General features: G+C 37.0%; 1 protein-coding gene across 1 annotated transcript in view; it reads left to right on the plus strand.

The window, feature by feature from the left end:
• LOC127453085 (zinc finger protein ZFPM2-like) overlaps nt 1-18,473 on the plus strand; it is a 220,931-nt gene that overhangs the window by 118,931 nt on the left and 83,527 nt on the right. The gene's annotated exons all lie outside the window — the stretch shown is intronic.

The raw sequence follows: 18,473 nt of genomic DNA on the forward strand, positions 1-18,473 counted from the left end.
TAGAGTTAGGACATCTAACTACAGCCCAAATGTTCGATTCATCATATAGAAAGAGACAAAAAAGAAAAGAGTGTTGACCTAACTACACAGGCAGAGAGAGGAATCCTTTAGGATTTAACATTCCATTTTGAAAGTGGATTAATTAAGCAATACTTATTAAAAATTGTAACGAATCTCATATTTATCCTGTTAAGAAACGTAAGGGAAAGTCTTCAAGGAGTTTGGACTCTGAGGCCCTTTTTCTAGGGGATTACTTTAATGCATAACTTATGAATTTATTAAAAAAAAATATTTCCTTTATGTTTTCAAACTGTTTTTCCCCCGCTGTACTGCCCCTAGAAAGTGCACACAGAATAATGCATGTGAAGCAATTTAGTTGTTGTCTGGAATGTATCAGGATGCTTTTGCATTTGTGATCAGATCATAAAACACTTTGGACTCTGTTTACACCCCTGGTTGGACCCTTGTTTCCAGCAACAACCTCTTTGAGATCAGATCACTCGAGACTGATGTTAATGCCTGGCGTAAATGGAGCCAGAGAGTCTGAAAAGAAAGAAAGTGAGCGAGAGACACATGACAGAAGATCTTGGCATCTGCAGGGCAGAGATAGTCACATGATGAGGTTTTATCAGTACAGAGGCCACATCGCTCATCTGATGTACCGTAGAAGTCAGTGGACACCAAGGGCATCTGAGAGTTTACGATGCCATGCTCTGCTGTGTTTGTGTTTATTTGAGTGTTTACACATGTATCTCCCCAGTCTGGACTCTGTCCACTTCTGTTCCATTCAAACGATTCACCCAAATGATTCTCAACTCAGTGAGTCATCTCATCATCATATGAGAGTTATTGATTTAACACTGGAGCCGCTCCCCACAAGCTGTTTGAAAAGTGAATCATCTTTAGAGTTACGATGGAAACGGTTATCTTGAAGACGTTGATATTATGGTTTGTATTTTGTACTCCCGGTCAGAAATAGTTACATCCAAAGCTTGGCAGAAGTGGGTTTGGGCACTTAATATCTGGAAACAGCTAAGACCAACTTAGACTGGTTTAAGCTGTATTTTTTTTTTTTTTTTTGCTGCAGGGCATCCAAAGGTGGTTAGCTGGTCTTTCAGCATGGCCAATCTCATTAGGCTGGTGTGTTTTGCTGGTATTATTATTATTATTATATATTTTTTTTGTCATCCCTGGTCAGCTGTGCAGGCTGGAAGAACAGCTAGACAAGCTGAAGACCAGCAAATTAGGTTATACTGTTTTAAACTGGTTAGGCTTGTCTGTTTTGTCTGGGGGGGGGTTAAGGGTTTTGGACCCTTGTCAGCTGGTCAGCTAAACCAGATTAAATCGACCGAGACTAACAAACCAGTTCGGGCAGGTTTAAGCTGGGTTCTTTTATTGCGGGGCAGCCTAAGGTGTTTCACTGGTCTTTCAGGCTTGGCAAGGCTGTGAGACCAGCTGAAGACCAGCATGGCAGAAAACCTTCTTGAACCAGTTAAGTCCAGCAAATATCTTTAGTCCGGATAAAGCATTATTTTTATATATATATTTTTTTAACAGGATTTAAAAAAAAAATAGGTTTTAAAATAATTGAAGCTAAATAAAATATGATAGCCAGTCCTTTTCTGTTGGGTTCACTCATTGTGTAGAGCTTTGGAATGGCCGGACGTTTGCGAGACAAGCTGCTTTAACAGAGAACTTTGAAATGTGACCAAATGACTTGCAAATTTATTTAAGATACATTGTGGTGTCAGTGTCAGATGGATGTTTGAACTGCTGTGTCCACAGAGCACTTCTGCTCTGTGCCTGAGTGGTAGTCAACTGAACTGTTTTTGCTCTCTTGCTCTACTGCCGATCAATCAGGCTATTAGAGCCCAATTACCCAGCAGCCCCAGTGCAGGTGAGTGACGAGCCCGTTCACCCCCACCAAATTAACACAAATTAATAATGACACTCAGACATAAATGTCTGCCATCTGGGGTCCGGGCGGCCAGTCTGGGTCGAAGCTATTGAGTAGCAGGTGTCTTCATCACGGTAATTACAGGGCCTGGACGCAACCCTGACTGCGGCCCGTGGCTCTCTGTCTCTCTCACTGCCTAGTGTCCAGTTTAAGTGTTGATAATTGATTTCGAAACAAGCTAATAATGAACTACAGATTTAGGGGCCCCTTCCAAGATGGCAGTTTGTTAAGTATGGCTTTTCGTTCAGTGTTCTAATGAATGAACTTGACACTAATTAAAGAGCTTTGTTAATAGGCTGTGATAAACAAGTTCCACTCTATGCCTGTGGCTTAAGCCACACAATTAAAACTCTAACATAGATCATATGTGAGGACCACTCACATATGTATTATCTAGTATGAGATAATTGTTCTGCAGCATTTCGTCGTCATAAAAGAGGATGCATGTCTCTTGATGATGCTCTAGCTTTCTTCCATGGAACACAAAAGGAGATGTTAAACAGAACTTTAGCCTCAGTCATCATTCACTTCTTTTGCATCTTTTTGCCATACAGTCAAAGTGAATGGTGACTAACGGTGGCCAGCGAATGGCGGTCAGTTCTCCTCTGGGGAAGTTTCATGTGACAGCACTGAGTGTGAACCACCAGTCAAACAATCTTTGGTGAAAACAGTATAAACAGTGCTGGTGGACGTGTCTTTGTGCTTCTTGCTTGGAGTTGCAGAAATGTCATGCTATAGAGCGCAACAGTGTGGTTCCGGAAGTAAAAATCCTATTATTATTTTTTTCCATAGGGGGAATTAATTGTTAGCGATAACTTATAAACCTTTAAAGACAGACCTACCATTATCTCAGAGGTTGTTAAGCGATGGAATTTGCTTCTGTTGAAGCCATCATTTCAGTTATTTCGCGGTAGTTTCAACTTATAAAACAAATCATGTTTATAGGGAAATTCCTGGTAAAGAACTACATTATCTGTGATTCTGAAGAGAAAAGAGCTACCAAATAGAGAATCGTGGCCAACAAACCGCACCAAAAGAGCTCTGCAATGACCGCACACTCCCATGGCGCACTGTGAATGACACAATCATATCTGCACTCTCAAGCTACTTATACAGTATATTTGCATATATCTGAATATTTTGCAACATAATTAAAATATATTGTTTCTATACTTAAAATCAGCTACTTTAAATCAGTAGTTTTATATTTTTCCATCGTTTTGAATTTGATTATGTCATTCACAATGCTTCATGGCATTGTAGTTCATTCCTCATTAAAGATGTTAAGTACACAGTTTTGTACTTTTTACTTTTTTTCAGATTTTTGAATACTTTTTGGTTCAAATTAAAGTTTGTAATCATGTGGTTCACCTCAGAGCTGGTTGGTTTGTTTCATGGCTTAGAACTCCTTTATGATTATTGTTTTGAAATCCCTACAGGGAAAAAAAAAATGAAGGGCAAAAATAATTTCAGAACCAAGAGAGCTACAAAAAAATGGGCCGGCACTGTTGCACTCTTGTCTTCATTTACAGTTGGCAGAGAGCATTTCTGTGTCTGGTGGACTTCTCTAATGTTTTAATGCTGTAATTTAACAGACAACCAGTGTACCACAAGAGCTCGAGGAATAATTTCAGCCATCATCCTGCTTTATCTTCTCCTCTTCTTTCTACTCGTCCTCTTTATCATTCTCGTCCTAAACTTGAACAAGTGGCAGTGGGATTTTTTTGTCCAGGCTGAAATTATATTTTTCTTCTTGTCATTACTTCATTAATCAAGAGCTGGGCCTTTTTGAAAAATGTTTTGTTTTGGAGGCTGCAATCTATTTTGTGGGAAATGTGGGGACGTGTGTGTGTTTGGAAGAGAGAGAGAGTGAATGTGTATGTGTGTGTGTGTTGTTAATCTGTGCCCGTGGCAGGTTTCCCCTCCGAAACGCAGCACTAAGCAGCAGTATCGCATGCCTATTGTTGTAGCCTCTGTCATAGCAAGGAGAGCCTGATGCAGCCTGCGCTGCTCTGATAAGGAAAGAGGATTCAACATGGCTAGAAAGACGAATCTGTGGGACTTGAGTGTGGAGCACACGCGCACACACACACACACATACACAAACACACAGACAAACATCATTCTTACGCTGGCACATGCATAACCAATTATATACACTTACGTCTAATTATATATGCAAGCGAGGTTTATTTTCTCATAAGCAAGTCAAACTGTATATCTGTATATTTGGCACATTGCATACATATTACTCACATCAAAGGCTATATTTATCGGAGAGAACATCTCCCCCTTTTGTAATGTTGCCTGGTAGTGAGCTTTAAAGGGATTTTAATTCCTTGTTGGACACAAAAAATGATTTTGGCACACAGAATGTGGCTTTATCTAATGAAATAATAGGCCCAAAGTTTAGGCGGGGAACCAATTTGTGATTGCATGCATCAATTACTTTGGCACTAACCAGTCACAAAACTAGCGTCGTGTCTGACTGCTAAAATGAAAATGGCTGGGTTTGTAGCGTCTGAGGTTGAGTATAGACAGCGACAGGGCTCACAGAATCAACATATAACTAGAAGGCAAAGTGAGTGGTGCTTGTTTGTGTAGGGGTGGTTTCACATATAGTACTTTTGGTAACACTTTAGAAAAAGGTTCCATTTGTTAACATTAGTTAATGCATTAGGTATCATGAACAAACAATGAACAATATATGTTTTACAGCATTTATTAATATTTGTTAATGTTAAAGAAAATGAATTTTTTCATTGTTAGTTCATGTTAGTTAATAGTGCATTAACTAATGTTAACATACTGTATACAACTGTTGACTTTAGTATATGGTGAAATTAACATTAACCAAGATTAATAAATGCTGTAAAAGTATTGCTCATTGTTAGTCCATGTTAACTAATGTTGCTAACTAATGTGAACAAATGGAACCTTATTGTAAAGTGTTACCATACTTTATAAATTAACCAATCCAAGTTCAGTTAAAGTGAACCAGAAAGAAAACCAGATGCAAATGACCTTAGTGTTTTTGGTGTTCACAATGTAATTGGATTATAAAGCACCCAGTTTCTTTTTTGGTCCTCTTAGCGTTGATGTGGTCTCAGACCCCCTGTTGTTCACACCAACTTAAAAACTCTGACCTTAGTGCAGCTTGGGCAGTCAGGATTATGAAATTTGGCTAACAATAAATTGTCATGCATGTAATTGTGATTGTGATGATAAATTGTCATACAAATTGTCATACTAAGGTTTATGCATGATTAATGCTCAGACATCTTAAGTAATAATTTATTCATATTTAAATTAATATAATAATCATATAATAAAATAGGGCTTTTTGATTTCCTTTAAGGTTTTAAAAACGTAGAACATTGCACATAAAATAATGACATAAAATAATATTTTAAATGTTAATATATTTCCACACACTTAAAATATGGCTCTCTTTTTGGCCAACTTTACATTTACACCGTTGTTATTGAAAGCCAGCCAATTCTTATATTCTTATTATATTATGCAATAGTAATATATTTCCATCCTAAATTCTACACTTTCACACGTTACAGTATGTTAAGGCTCTTTGATTAAACCCACGAGTCCTTATTTTGCATGAAGCAAATCATTTGAGATTCTATGTGTATTCACACCTACTTATTTATGTGATAATCTAACCAGCCAACCGTGTGGTAGCAGTGCAGTACATAAAATCAAGCAGATACAGGTTAGGAGCTTCAGTTAGTGTTCACATCAACCATCAGAATTGGGAAAAAATGTGATCTCAGTGATTTCAACCATGGCATGATTGTTGGTGCCAGACGGGCTGTTTTGAGTATTTCTGTAACTGCCACAACAGTCTCTAGAGTTTTCTCAGAATAGTGCCAAAAACAAAAAAACATCCAGTGAATGACAGTTCTGCAGACAGAAACAACTTGTTGATGAAAGAGGTCAACGGAGAATGGCCAGACTGGTTCGAGCTGACAGAAAGGCTACGGTAACTCAGATAACCGCTCTGTACAATTGTAGTGAACAGAATAGCATCTCAGAATGCACAACACGTTGAACCTTGAGGCAGATGGGCTACAACAGAAGAAGACCACGTCAGGCTCTTTATTAGGACCATAGTGTTCCTAATAAAGTGCTCGGTGAGTGTAGAGTAAGCGGGAGTCTCCTCCTGCATGTCATTAACAATGCGTGTGTGAACCCGAAACGACCAAGGACATTTGCCATCGTGCAAACGTTAAATTAAAGTGAGACGGAGCACTTTGTGTTGACTATCAAAATCCTCACTTGTATTTTTGCAGGAGTTTGGCACGAACCTCTGTAGACGGCGCATGCATCACAGCACTCTTCAGAAGCTGCTCTGAGTGTGGCCAGTCCGTGGTTCATTTGGAGTTCTCAGATAATATGACATGACCAGAAAATTAGAATGGTGTTCTGACTGGTTTTTAGCACCAAAAAAAAAAAAAGCCCAGTCCAAAGTCTCTATTATGTTCTGGTCTCTAAATACTTTATGGTTTGGGTCCACCCTCAGTGTGAGTCTATACTAGTGATAAGTAATGCTGCTTTTATGTCATCACAGGACATTCAAATTTACAGGTAGGAACTTCACAAATCATAATTTTGTGACGTGCCTTCAAGTGATTTTGGTTGGAATAAAATAAATGTTTGGGGAAATTTCATATTTCTTTCTTTCCTTGTTTCTTTCCTTGTTTTTTGTTTTGTTTTTTCTTTCCTTGTATCCTTGTTTTTTCCTTCCTTCCTTCCTTCCTTGCATTTGCAATGCCAAGGCCATGGGTTCAATTCCCAGGGAATGCATAAACTGATAAAAAGTATAACTTGAATGCACTGTAAGTCACTTTGGATAAAACCATCTGCCAAATGTATTACTATAAATGTAATGTAAATGATTTCAAGTCTTCTTTCTTGAGGCACTCTCAAATATTAATATAAAAATTTAAGTCATTTTTTTGTAATGTTGAGTTAAAGCTTCCTGGGGTCTTTATACTTAAGTAAAGACACAAGACTCTACTATAGCTCCACTATTCATGTAATTTCTTCAGTAGCTTTACCAATTACATGTTTAGCCGCTTTGTTTCAAGGTACTAGAATCCAACGCACAGTGAAGTAAATTCTTGTATTCTAGTCACCATGTTAATAAAGGCATATGAATAAAATGTAAAATACGGAGCCCAAGGTGATGTGTTCTTTGTGGCATCCTCAATAGCTGTATGTGTTTTAAAACGATCAAGGACAAAGCTGAAAACCCAGTTAATGAATAAACGTGTAAATGTGTTTTACATGGGCAAAAGAGATAGGAAACAGACAAAGAAATAATTTGTTCCTTTTGAAAGCATGTCTAAATGTTATTGATTAGATATTAATCGCCACAGGGGGTTTCAGTGAGGTCCTGTATTGAGGGCATTGGACTTTTCAGTGATAATAACCAAAGAAGGCTTGAGTCAGACTGAAATAAACCAAATTAGGATGGTTATTTGAAGAATATTTACTTCACTAATTGCTACAGTATATGCCATATACAGTATATTATATCTAGTGATGATTAAATCTCCACTGTTTAGATTAAGTCGCCGAGTCTTTGTGTTTGTCATCATAGCTAGGAGTTCAGGATGAATTTATAGCTTTTTCAGGAATTCTTCTTCAGGATTAAATCTTGCGATATATATTTTCTTTACTTTTTTAAAAATGGTTAAAATGGGTTGCAAATGTCATTTCATGTTGACTTCAAGCAGATATAATTGTTGACAGTTTTCTTAACATTGAATCGTAAAATTCGGCAGAAACCTCTACAGATTTCCATAGAATTCAAATGGTTGTCATTCATAAAGTTCAACACATCCCACACCCCTTAAATGTTTGTTTAATCAGATATTTTATTTGTATGTTGTACACCACTGGTCAATTACTTAATAGTGAAAAAACAAATGCACTGAATTCATATGGGTCTGCATGACCAAAGATTTCTGGACTCTTAAGGGGCCGTTCCCACAGAACAATATAGACACAGTGCAGCAAATGGAACAGAATGTAGATATCTCAAAATTCATTTAAAAAAAAAAAAAATACTTTTCTTTAACTTGAACCATCATCTAAAAATGCTGCACTCATGCATGAGGCAAACAGCAAGACATGACAAAGCGGTCAAAATCATCCATCTACCATGTTTACATAGAAAACAATTCCAAACAAATCTGTTCTGACCTGAACATCTTCAAAGTCATTTTCGTGTCTGATCTCACCTCTTAAAGGAATAGTTCACCCAAAATTTTTAATTCTTTCATAATTTTCTCACCATCGTGTCATTCCAAACGACATTTATGACACATTTAGATACCTTTTAAGCTTTAAAGTGAGGCACTATTCACTGCCATTGTATTGAAAAGACAGGCTGTGTTCATTAAACATCTCCTTTTGTTTTCCGCACAAAACAAAAAGTCATACGGGTTTGGAGTGACATATGGGTGAGTAAATAATGACAGTATTTTTATTTATTGGTGAACTATCCCTTTAATTAAATTATTGTAATTCACAGCCAGACCAGTGCTGTGTGGAGGAATACAAGGAACATGAGGTCATGACCTCATGGTGGAGGGGCATTTGGGATTTATTCCATCTCTCTCTCTCTCTCTCTCTCTCTCTCTCTCTCTGAGGGCTCCCCTCGCCCGTCTTCAGCTCTATGACAGAAAACAGGGTGTGTGTGTGTTCCCTCCTCACAGTTCCCGGGGCCACAGATGACTAGAGCTGAGATAATACATGCTCGACTTGATCTACAAGTGAACCTGACATTTCCCCCTTCTTCTCTTCATCACAGCATGTCCCAAACAGGCAAACAGATAGTGAAGGCAAGCGATAAGCGGCCGCTGCATTGTGACTGAAGTAATGGCTACATAGTGTAGCACAATCAGGGCAAAGACACCGTTAAACACCGAGTCACAATTCATGGTGTCAGGTTTGTGAATGATATATCCACATAGATGCATTTGACAAGGGCTCTTTCAGTTGGTGTGTTACAAACTGACTGTTGTATTTTTATTGAACGCAAGCACCTTGGGTTGTATTAAGAGTATATTAGAGATAGTATTAAAATAAAACAACAAGCCAAGAGAGGCTGTGTGTTGCAGTGATTTTACTATGGGTAGGGTGTGTTTCTAGGGACAACGTGAAGCGTGAGTGGCTTAAACCTCCTTAACTGTGGTAAAATCACAGTAACTTGCAGCTTTGTGTGGCTTATTGCATATTTATTGCAACAGCAATATGATAAAAGACACCAACGTTCAACAAACAGTTAAATTTGGTAATAATAATACTTGGTATGATCTATTCTTCTGTCTAGTAATGTAGTTTATTAGTTTAAATGTAGGCTATTTACAACATATCAACTTTGCAAAGTCATATACTGTACAAAGTGTGCTCACAGGTGTGCATTTATTTATAGCTTCAAATTTGAGTTATCCAATCAGAGCTGGAACTATCTGTTTTATAATAAACCAATTAATTGAATTATTAATTATGTTTGTAATAATATAATAATTAGTATAATTATTATTATGTTCAAAAATAATTGATAAGCATATTAAATTTGACCAATTAATTATTATGAATCATAAATGAAGCTATTTATTGAACATTGTTGTCTTTGTCATATTTCTGTTGCAGCCATTATATTAAAGGAAATATTCCGGGTTCAGTACAAGTTAAGCTCAATTGACAGCATTTGTGGCATAATGTTGATTACCACAAAAAATTATTTTGCCTTTTCTTCAAAAAACAGTACAAATCTGGGCTACAGTGAGTCACTAACAATGGAAGTGAATGGGGTCAATCCGTAAACATTAAAATACTCACTGTTTCGAAAGTATAGCCACAAGATGTAAACGATATGCATGTTAACATGATTTTATAGTGATAAAATCACTTGTTAACTTCTCTGTGTAGTTTAGAGGTCTGCTCGGGACCCGTACCCAAGACTGTGTTGCCCGACCATACCCGGCCCGATCGAGACTGTCAGATTTTAAGCCCGAACCCGAAATCGCTTAATATCTAATTTCTTCTCCTAGCAAGTACTGTTGCAATAGGCTGTATTTTATGCAAGCATATAGGCAACATTCATAACACTACTGAAACAGTAAACACACCAGTTTGAACAAGGCACAGCAGCCCCTCAGTACTCTAGAGCAGAAGGGGAAAAAACATTGCCTTACCGTTTATTTGCTGAAACTTCACTTGGTGCAGAACAATCTGGAATAAAATGAAACAACAGTCCCCTCCATGCAGCCTGAACTTGTTCAGAACGTTTAATCTTTGTGACAGCTGCACTAAAAACAATCTAGGCACAGCGCAAAGAATGAAACCGAGCGCAGGTGTCTCAACATGCGTTTTTGAAAATTGTTTTCTTTAACTTGACATGGTGTTTCAAATGTCCTGCGCAAGACGCTGAAGAAAAAGCGAGACGCAGTGCAAATGTCAAAGACATTCATTCAGCATATGTTTACATAGGAAAACAATGGGAAAACAGAACAGACACACGCAAAAACACGTTCAGTGTGAACGGCCCCTAACTCGTCCGTTCGTGTGTGTCTATGAGTGAGAGAGTGCGTGTGCAAAACAAGTTCGGTAAGCCTGTTTATTTTTTCACTCATTACAAACCCGAAGCCGCCCGGCCCGAAACCCGTCGGGTTCTCAGGTCCCGTCGGGCCCGGGTCGGGTTGCAGACCTCTAGTGTAGTTATATCCAATTTTACAACTTAATTACCATGATGACATAACGCCGTAAACCCTAAAACGACCATAAAAATTACTATTTTTACAGCTGAAATAATAAATGCGTTTTAACAGAGGAATTAATTTAAGTGCTTTGGTAAAATTATAAGTTTCACATTTCCAATGTAAGTGCCTCACTGTAACCTTGATCTTTGCTTTTTTTTTTTTTTTGGTAATCCATATTATGCCACAAATAATGTTGATTGAGCTTAACTTGAATTGAATGCGGAATAGTCCTTTAAAGCAATGTCAAAGCAAAGTTCATGCCACCGTTCTGTGGTGACATCCCATGTAATTTGCAGAAAACAAATTCTCCCAGCCCTGGTTGTTTTATAATGAGTCTTTATGGTCTTTAAATTTGTTTCAATTCAATTACTAGTCATAATGTTCGGTATAAATAGACATAGTTTTGTCAGTGGTTTTGGATTAGGATGCATTGTTATTTTTTCTGAAACAAAGTAAAAACTAACGCCTGCCTGAGCGCCCTGAAGTTTGATATTTTGCATAACCCCAATCAAATCTGAATTAGTAAGAAACAACATAAGTTTGTCCACAGTGTTGTCTCCCTCGGTTTGCATCACGTCTTTGCCAAAGGTGTTGGAATACGCCACGGCAGAATCCATGGCAAAGACTGAGGGGGGGATAACTAGCACGAGGGAGAAGAGTTTGAGCATTGCCAGCTGCTTTGCCATCTGTCACTATAAAGACTCCACTTGTGGGATACTGAAACAACTTCCTTAAAAAGTAGCCGAGATAATCCACAATAGTTTTCTCTTGCAATCTCGATTCCCCTGTTGGAATTCAATGTTCCACTATGCGAAGTGGAGATGGTTAATTGGTGGTGAAATCGAGGAGACGTTGGCTGTCCTTTCATGTACATGCACATATTTTAAAGTGTGCAATGAGCCGGTCTTGGCAACTAATTCTGCTATTGTCTTTCAAGTGAATAAACGTGTGATATATTGTCTAGTTTTGTGCTTTGAGCCAAGTTAGGCTGTGCTTTAGTAAATGTAGTGCATGAGCAGCTATTTTTTTTTTTTATGTAAAAACTTGTAACCCAAATTCTGATTCTTCTTTGTTCTTTTGCATATGATTGCTAGACCGTCTTTAGGAGGGTTTCAGCCCTTAAAAAATCTGTGATTATGTGATTCTTCTTCATATTTGTTGAAATAAGGGGCTACAGTAAGCTATCTGTGAGGTTATTTCACTGAGACTAACATTCTGCCTAACTTCTCCTTTTGTATTCCACAAACTAAAGAAAGTCATATGTGTTTGGATCAATATGAGGGTGAGTAAATTAGGACAACATTTTCTATATTTGAGTGTACTATCCATTGGACTTTTGACTCCAGATCTCATTGTTACTGAGATATAGCTATTGTGATGACTTCCCCTTGTGACAACTAGCCCCGGTCTCCACTATTCCTCTGAGCGAAATTATCTCATGCTCTTTAGGAGGGGTTAAGCCCCCCTATGACTGAAATCCTAGAATTGCCCCTGTTTTCTTTCCAGAGAAATCTCAACCTAAGGCAGGCTCACTTCATCTGAGGCAAGAGGTCCTTACCGAGGGCCCTCATCTTTTCTGACATCCACAGATCTTCTCGCCTTCTATTTTGTCACAGATTTAAAACACAAATGCTCATCAAATCTGTCCAGATGGAGGAGCAGCACCAAATGAAAGTATTCAGTGTGAAAATCGCAGATTTTGTTGCCACGGTCATCTGGTGCGCTATTACAGAAGCCTTTTGTGAGATAGAAACGCTTTATAGAGTCTGGACAGCGTCTGGCCGTCTGGCCCGGTGGTCTAGCACATTAGGCAAGAGTGTTTGAGCTTGTCAAAACAGGAAAATTAGTCCAAGGGGTCGTCAGTAAACTAATTGGGTAACAAAGAGCATACGCAGCCCTGCAAACCCTTCTTTTAGCGGTTTGTGTGCAAAGACTCTGATAAGATAGTTCACGGCTAATGCATTTGGAGGGGATGAGTTCGCTCGTGTTTACTTACCTATGACTCAGTATCACTGGGCTCTTGAATAGGTTTGCGAAGACCCTTTCTCTGAATCGCAAATCATGTTGCACTTTAATGCTGTTCCAGTAAGATTATGCAAATTTTTGTCACCTCTGTAGGACCCTACAAAAATGCTGAGCATTGACAAAATCAAAGTGAAACACAGTTCGTAACCCATTTTACCTCCAGAATGTGACATGTTTCTGAGTGAAATGGTATACTGAACAAGAGAAAGTGTAGGCCGGGACTATACTTTTTATTGGGAATTAATTGGATCATGAAAAGTGGGTGTTTCAAATCAGAATAGAGCCAAATCTGAATGCAAGTTAGCTAAATAAGGCCTAAATAGGTATACAAAAATAGTTCACCAAAAAATAACCACATTAATTTTGGTTGTTTCTGAATTTCAGAAGTTATATAATTTCTGATTATGTATCATTCATTACCTGCACAAAATGCATCTAACAATGAGAAGAATCTACTCAATGCAGGATGGCTGTCACTGGTGGTGCATATTTGCTTTTTTTTTTCGTATTGCCTGCCAAATTGAGATTGGTTGCCTGGCAGATGCCACCTGCCTCCCGTGCCTCCAGGCATGCAGATATCTGTACAGGTGTACAGGATGTACAGAGAACACCTTGTTATTTGCCCCATTAGCTGCTTCTTGCTGTAGGAGTCGACTGCAAGTTGCATGCAAAGATCAAAGAAGCTAACAATTGGATTCAAAGTGGAAATTTAAATTGAAATGGGCTGATCTATGAAGAAGGCACACCATTTAATGAGTAGAATCTGAGCACAAGAGCAGGTCTTGTTCCTCTGCCTTCTAGACATTATTACAATGCAAAGCAAACATTATGAATTCAGCATTGCCGTGTCCTCTTCCAATAATATGCATGCGAGTTATGTGCAAAGCGCATTGGACTTCACACAAACCGGGGAATCTAACACTGTACCTTTGTTTGCTTTCAAGTCTGGTTGAATTTGTTCAGGTTATTTGTCTGTTTTCGTTCACAGTAATTTCAGTCTGATTTAGGCACACGCTTGTTGCATCTACACAAAGGCGGTTGCTTTCTACTGATGTATATTAAGTTTGGGAATTATTTAATTAGTTGTTTACATGAACTTTGGTACTGAATCGATACTTTAAATGTAAAAAATTTTAAAAGCTGAAGAATGTAACTTTTTCTGTTGTAGAATACATTCTTCTATCCCAGCTTAATATGCAGAGACAACTAGAAGTAAGCCATTTAGAGGTCTATTTTCCTGGAAACTGTAAATACTGTGTCTCTTTTGTTTGTTTTGTGTGACTTGTTTAGACCCCGCCCACAAACTTTATTCAACCAATGTCATGAGTTGGGGGCGGGGCTCTATCTTTGTTTGAAAAACAGCAGACAGGGGGTGTATTCAGAAAGCTGCTAGTTTATTTTTGTAATTCCATTCGGTGGAGCTAGTGTCACAGAAATAACATACTTCAGCTTTAACAATACCAGTTTTTCTATGGCATAGGTAATAATGAGTAATGACTCAGTTCATTACCCAAGTACTGTCTGACTAAAGATGAGTGTGTTTGAATGCTCAAATATGTAATAATGAGGCTACACATGTCAAAACTTTGTCCAAATGGCTGTTTTGGCAAGATATTAATCTACACACAGTCAGTTTGTCTCAAGTGAATGTAAACAGGAGGGACAGAAACTGGTAATGTGACAAAATATTGGATTTGTGCATTAGGTATTGTAAATAATGGAATCATAAGGAATTTAATGATTCCAGTTCCACTACTGATTCCTCTTCATAATTCCTTAACATTTCCATTTACTGTTCTTTTGAGGAATACCCAACTAAATATTTGGAAATAAGAAATGCAGTGATTGCGTACAGTATATAGGACCTAATGCCCTCAGCAGTCTGATACCAAATGTTGATCATTTCATATTTTAAGTGAACAGATCCTTGTAGAATGTGTTTACAAAGACTTTTTTATATGATATTTTATTTATAATTATTTTTAATAAAATATCAACAATTACAACAAAACTCAATGTGTATATTTAACTATACATTGTAATGTCTTATCAGTAATCACTCAGATTTAAGTCTCACGACAAGCAAAATAAATGACTTGCAGATCATTTGGTTTTTGATTCACTTAAATGAACTGGCATAAATGATACATTCAGAAATAGCATTGTATGTTTTGCATTGTATAGATTCAAAAGAAGCGAATCATAAGTTCGAAAATCATAGGTATCATTCATTCGGAAATCTGGCTAAACTGCTTAAGCTGTATGTTTCAAGCTCTAGATTCAAAATAACTGGCTCATATGAATCGGGCTAGACTGTTTGTGTTGTATGTTTCGAGTTGTAAATGGCATTGTGGCACCGCTGAATAACAATGCAGGAAACACTGAGAGTTTTTTAGTTTGGTGTTCGTCCACATGCGGAACAGTGCTCGTTCGAGAATTGTTAACAGAAGGAAAGTCATGATGATGATCATCTGGTTTCAGTGTGTATGTATATATATATATATATATATATATATATATATATATATATATATATATATATATATATATTTTATGGAATGGGAAAAATGGTTCTCAACCCTAATGTATTATATTTAAGTGGTTGTATTTGATTAGACTTTTTTTGTATCAATATCTGAATGTTTACAGAAAACTTGGTTTATATTTGTTCTATTTCCTGTATTTTTATTTAAGGAGTGTGTTCAATAGCATATTAGTTTTCGCTGTGGTATCGTAATTTGTTTTGAGAATCATGAAATTTATCTGGTGTTGGTATCAACTATTTTGGAAATTTTGGGACTGTGACAACCCAACATTAAATGGATAGTTCACCCAAAAATAACATTTGTGTAATCACATACTCACCTTCATGTTGTTCCAAACCTGTAAGACTTTCTTTCTTCCATGGAACACAAAAGATGATATTAGGCAGTATGTTAGCCCCAGTCCCCATTCAATTTCATTGCATGCAGGAAAAAAATTAAATAAAAAATGCAATAAAAGTAAATGGTGACTGAGGCTGTCATTCTGCCTAACATCTCCTTTTGTGTTCCACAGAAGTCAGACAGATATGGAACAACATTAAGGTGAGTAAATGATGACAGAATTTTCATTTTTAAATTAAATAATTTTAAAGATAGCCCATCGTAGTATATCGCAGAGTGCAAATGAAGTTCCCACCAGCCATCTGACTGTAAGATTCAGCCCTAGAGGAGAAACAGAGAGACAGACAGGAAGAGCTTGTGTCCTGGAGGCTAAGTGCTCATTAAGCCAGATGGCATTAGAGCAACCTTTCAGTGCTGATGCTTGAAAATATCTAGAGATGAAAATAAGTGAAATGTTAACATTACTCTTATTTTAAATCCATCCACTCTTTTGTTGGTCAGAGTTGAGATGGAGACAGAAAACAGATAATCAAATGAGATGTTCCATAGTTAAGCTCAGGAAATGGCCATTTAATTGCAGTGAACTGTGACAAGTCAAATCAAACAAGAAATGACAGTGGCACATTTCCACAAAACCTGTTCATTTGATAGGGAAATAGCGTGTTACAGCAATGACATCACAGTACAACATGACAGTTGTTTGTAATCTCGATTAACATCCACTGTAATCTGTGTAGAGTCATTTTTATGTTTATTTTAGGCATTGTTTAGGGGGTAAATAGGACATTTTCTTTCTCAGAAGAGATTGCGATTAAATCAGCATGAAGTCGAATGTTTTTGGCAAGGTGATTTTGAATAAATATGCATGGTTCCTATAGCAACGGCGAACACTGCGAAACGATAGGCCCGAGTGAACCTCAATGGGTGTTCCTTAAAAGATTGGTAGAGCCGCAGTGATTCTCAATTTAATCGATTTCAAACGAAAAAGTCAATTTAACAAAGTTGAAAAGAGAAAGCCTCAGCAAGGAGAGGAGGGGGCGGGGGGGCTGAAAGCATTCTTTTGCACTCAAGCAGTAAACTAACTATGGCACGCGGGCTGAGATTTCTTCCCCATTATCCCCCACCTCACATTTGCTCTTAGGCAAGCAGTTTAAAAGCCAAGCGATTGAGCCAGTGATCCAATTTGAAATGCAGAAATGATTAGAGCAGCTTGCCTCATTTCATATCGGAATTCTCTGATTTATGACAGGGCAGGCGCCAAGATCTATCTCCAAAGGGAATTAGCATGCAATTTCTCTTTTTGCATATTTCCGTTATTTAGCCTCCCAATAGCAGATGCTCGCGTGAAAAAAAAAAAAAAAACAGCAAAGAAGAGGAAGGCACCAAGGAGGAGGTATCTTTTCATTTTAGGCGATGAAACCACTGCCATTTTAAAAGAGGAGGCTTGAACGGATGACAGACATGGGAATGTATTTTCTGGGCAAGATAGTGATTTTGAAAAATAAAAATATGGGCTTTATTTAGTTTGTCAAACAGGACATGAAAAGGAAAAGCATTAGGGTTTATTTTTAGAGAATGCATAATTTCACATGGATGCATGTAAAGGATTTGGACATTTAGTGCATGCAAAAATGTCCACCAGCAACTCGCCCGTCCACCAGCATGCCCAAGGAAATATTCATACACAAAGATAACGAGGGCTGCCTTAATGAAATTTCCAGTTGACCACATGCAATTTGTTTCATCATGGTGAACAACTAATTGAAGTCGCCATATCGAGGGTGTGTTATGTTGTAAACTCTCGCACATGTCAGCCTGACACACAGCAATCCTCGATTAAAAAAAAAAAAAAAAAACATTCAATCTGAACTTTTTTTTTTTTTTTTTCAGTTTTTTAGTTTTTGTTGTCATTTATTGAAATGTAGAGATTGGAGGACATACAGTACATCCAGCATTTATATTTATTTATTTTGTTTTTGTGACCTCAGAATTCTTAGTTACTTATTAAATCTTAGAGTTACTTTTTTTTACCTGGTTAAAAGGCTAAAGGTTTGTGACTAACAGGCTAAATCACAACAAAGTTGTTCTTTCCAACTAAAGACTAAAAAATTATTTTCCAGTTTTTGCTGTCATCTATTCAAATGTAGCTAATGAAGGACATAAATCCAGCAAATTATTATTATTTTTTTATTATAATTTATTTTATTTTATTTTTTTGTCTTTATGACCCCTGGATTCTTAGTTACTACTGTATATAAAATTCTTAGAGTAAAAAAATGTTTTTTTTATTTTTTTTCCTGGTTAAATGTTCCTAACTAACAGTCTAAATCACATCCATGTGATTCATTCCAACTAAAAACTAAAACAGAATTGAATGATTTATTCAAATGTAATTTATTCAAATGTAGAGGACATAAATCTACTAACTAACTAACTATAAATCACAACAATTTGTTTTTTTATTTTTTATTATTATTATTCCACAAAGTATTATAAATTCCATGTGAAGTCAAGTAAGTAAATGTATACAGTGTAACAAAATTTTGAGAATGTGTATTATATGAACTAGAAATAGAAATAATTAATTTTTAATTCATCAGTTGCATTAAGTTTCACAGTCTGATATAGAATAAAAACAAACCATAGCATACAGTAATTATACAGTATTTAATAAACGCTTCCTTTCTTTATAATATTTTGAAGTATTAAAGTGTAAGATGTCTGCATAATGCATGTAAAAACAGAAAATTGAAATGGTCCCTTCCAGAAATAAATGATGTATTCTCAAACTATTACATAGTGTTAATTTTAAGTGTT

The sequence above is a fragment of the Myxocyprinus asiaticus genome, chromosome 15, assembly GCF_019703515.2.
Source record: "Myxocyprinus asiaticus isolate MX2 ecotype Aquarium Trade chromosome 15, UBuf_Myxa_2, whole genome shotgun sequence".
Lineage (NCBI taxonomy): Eukaryota > Metazoa > Chordata > Actinopteri > Cypriniformes > Catostomidae > Myxocyprinus > Myxocyprinus asiaticus.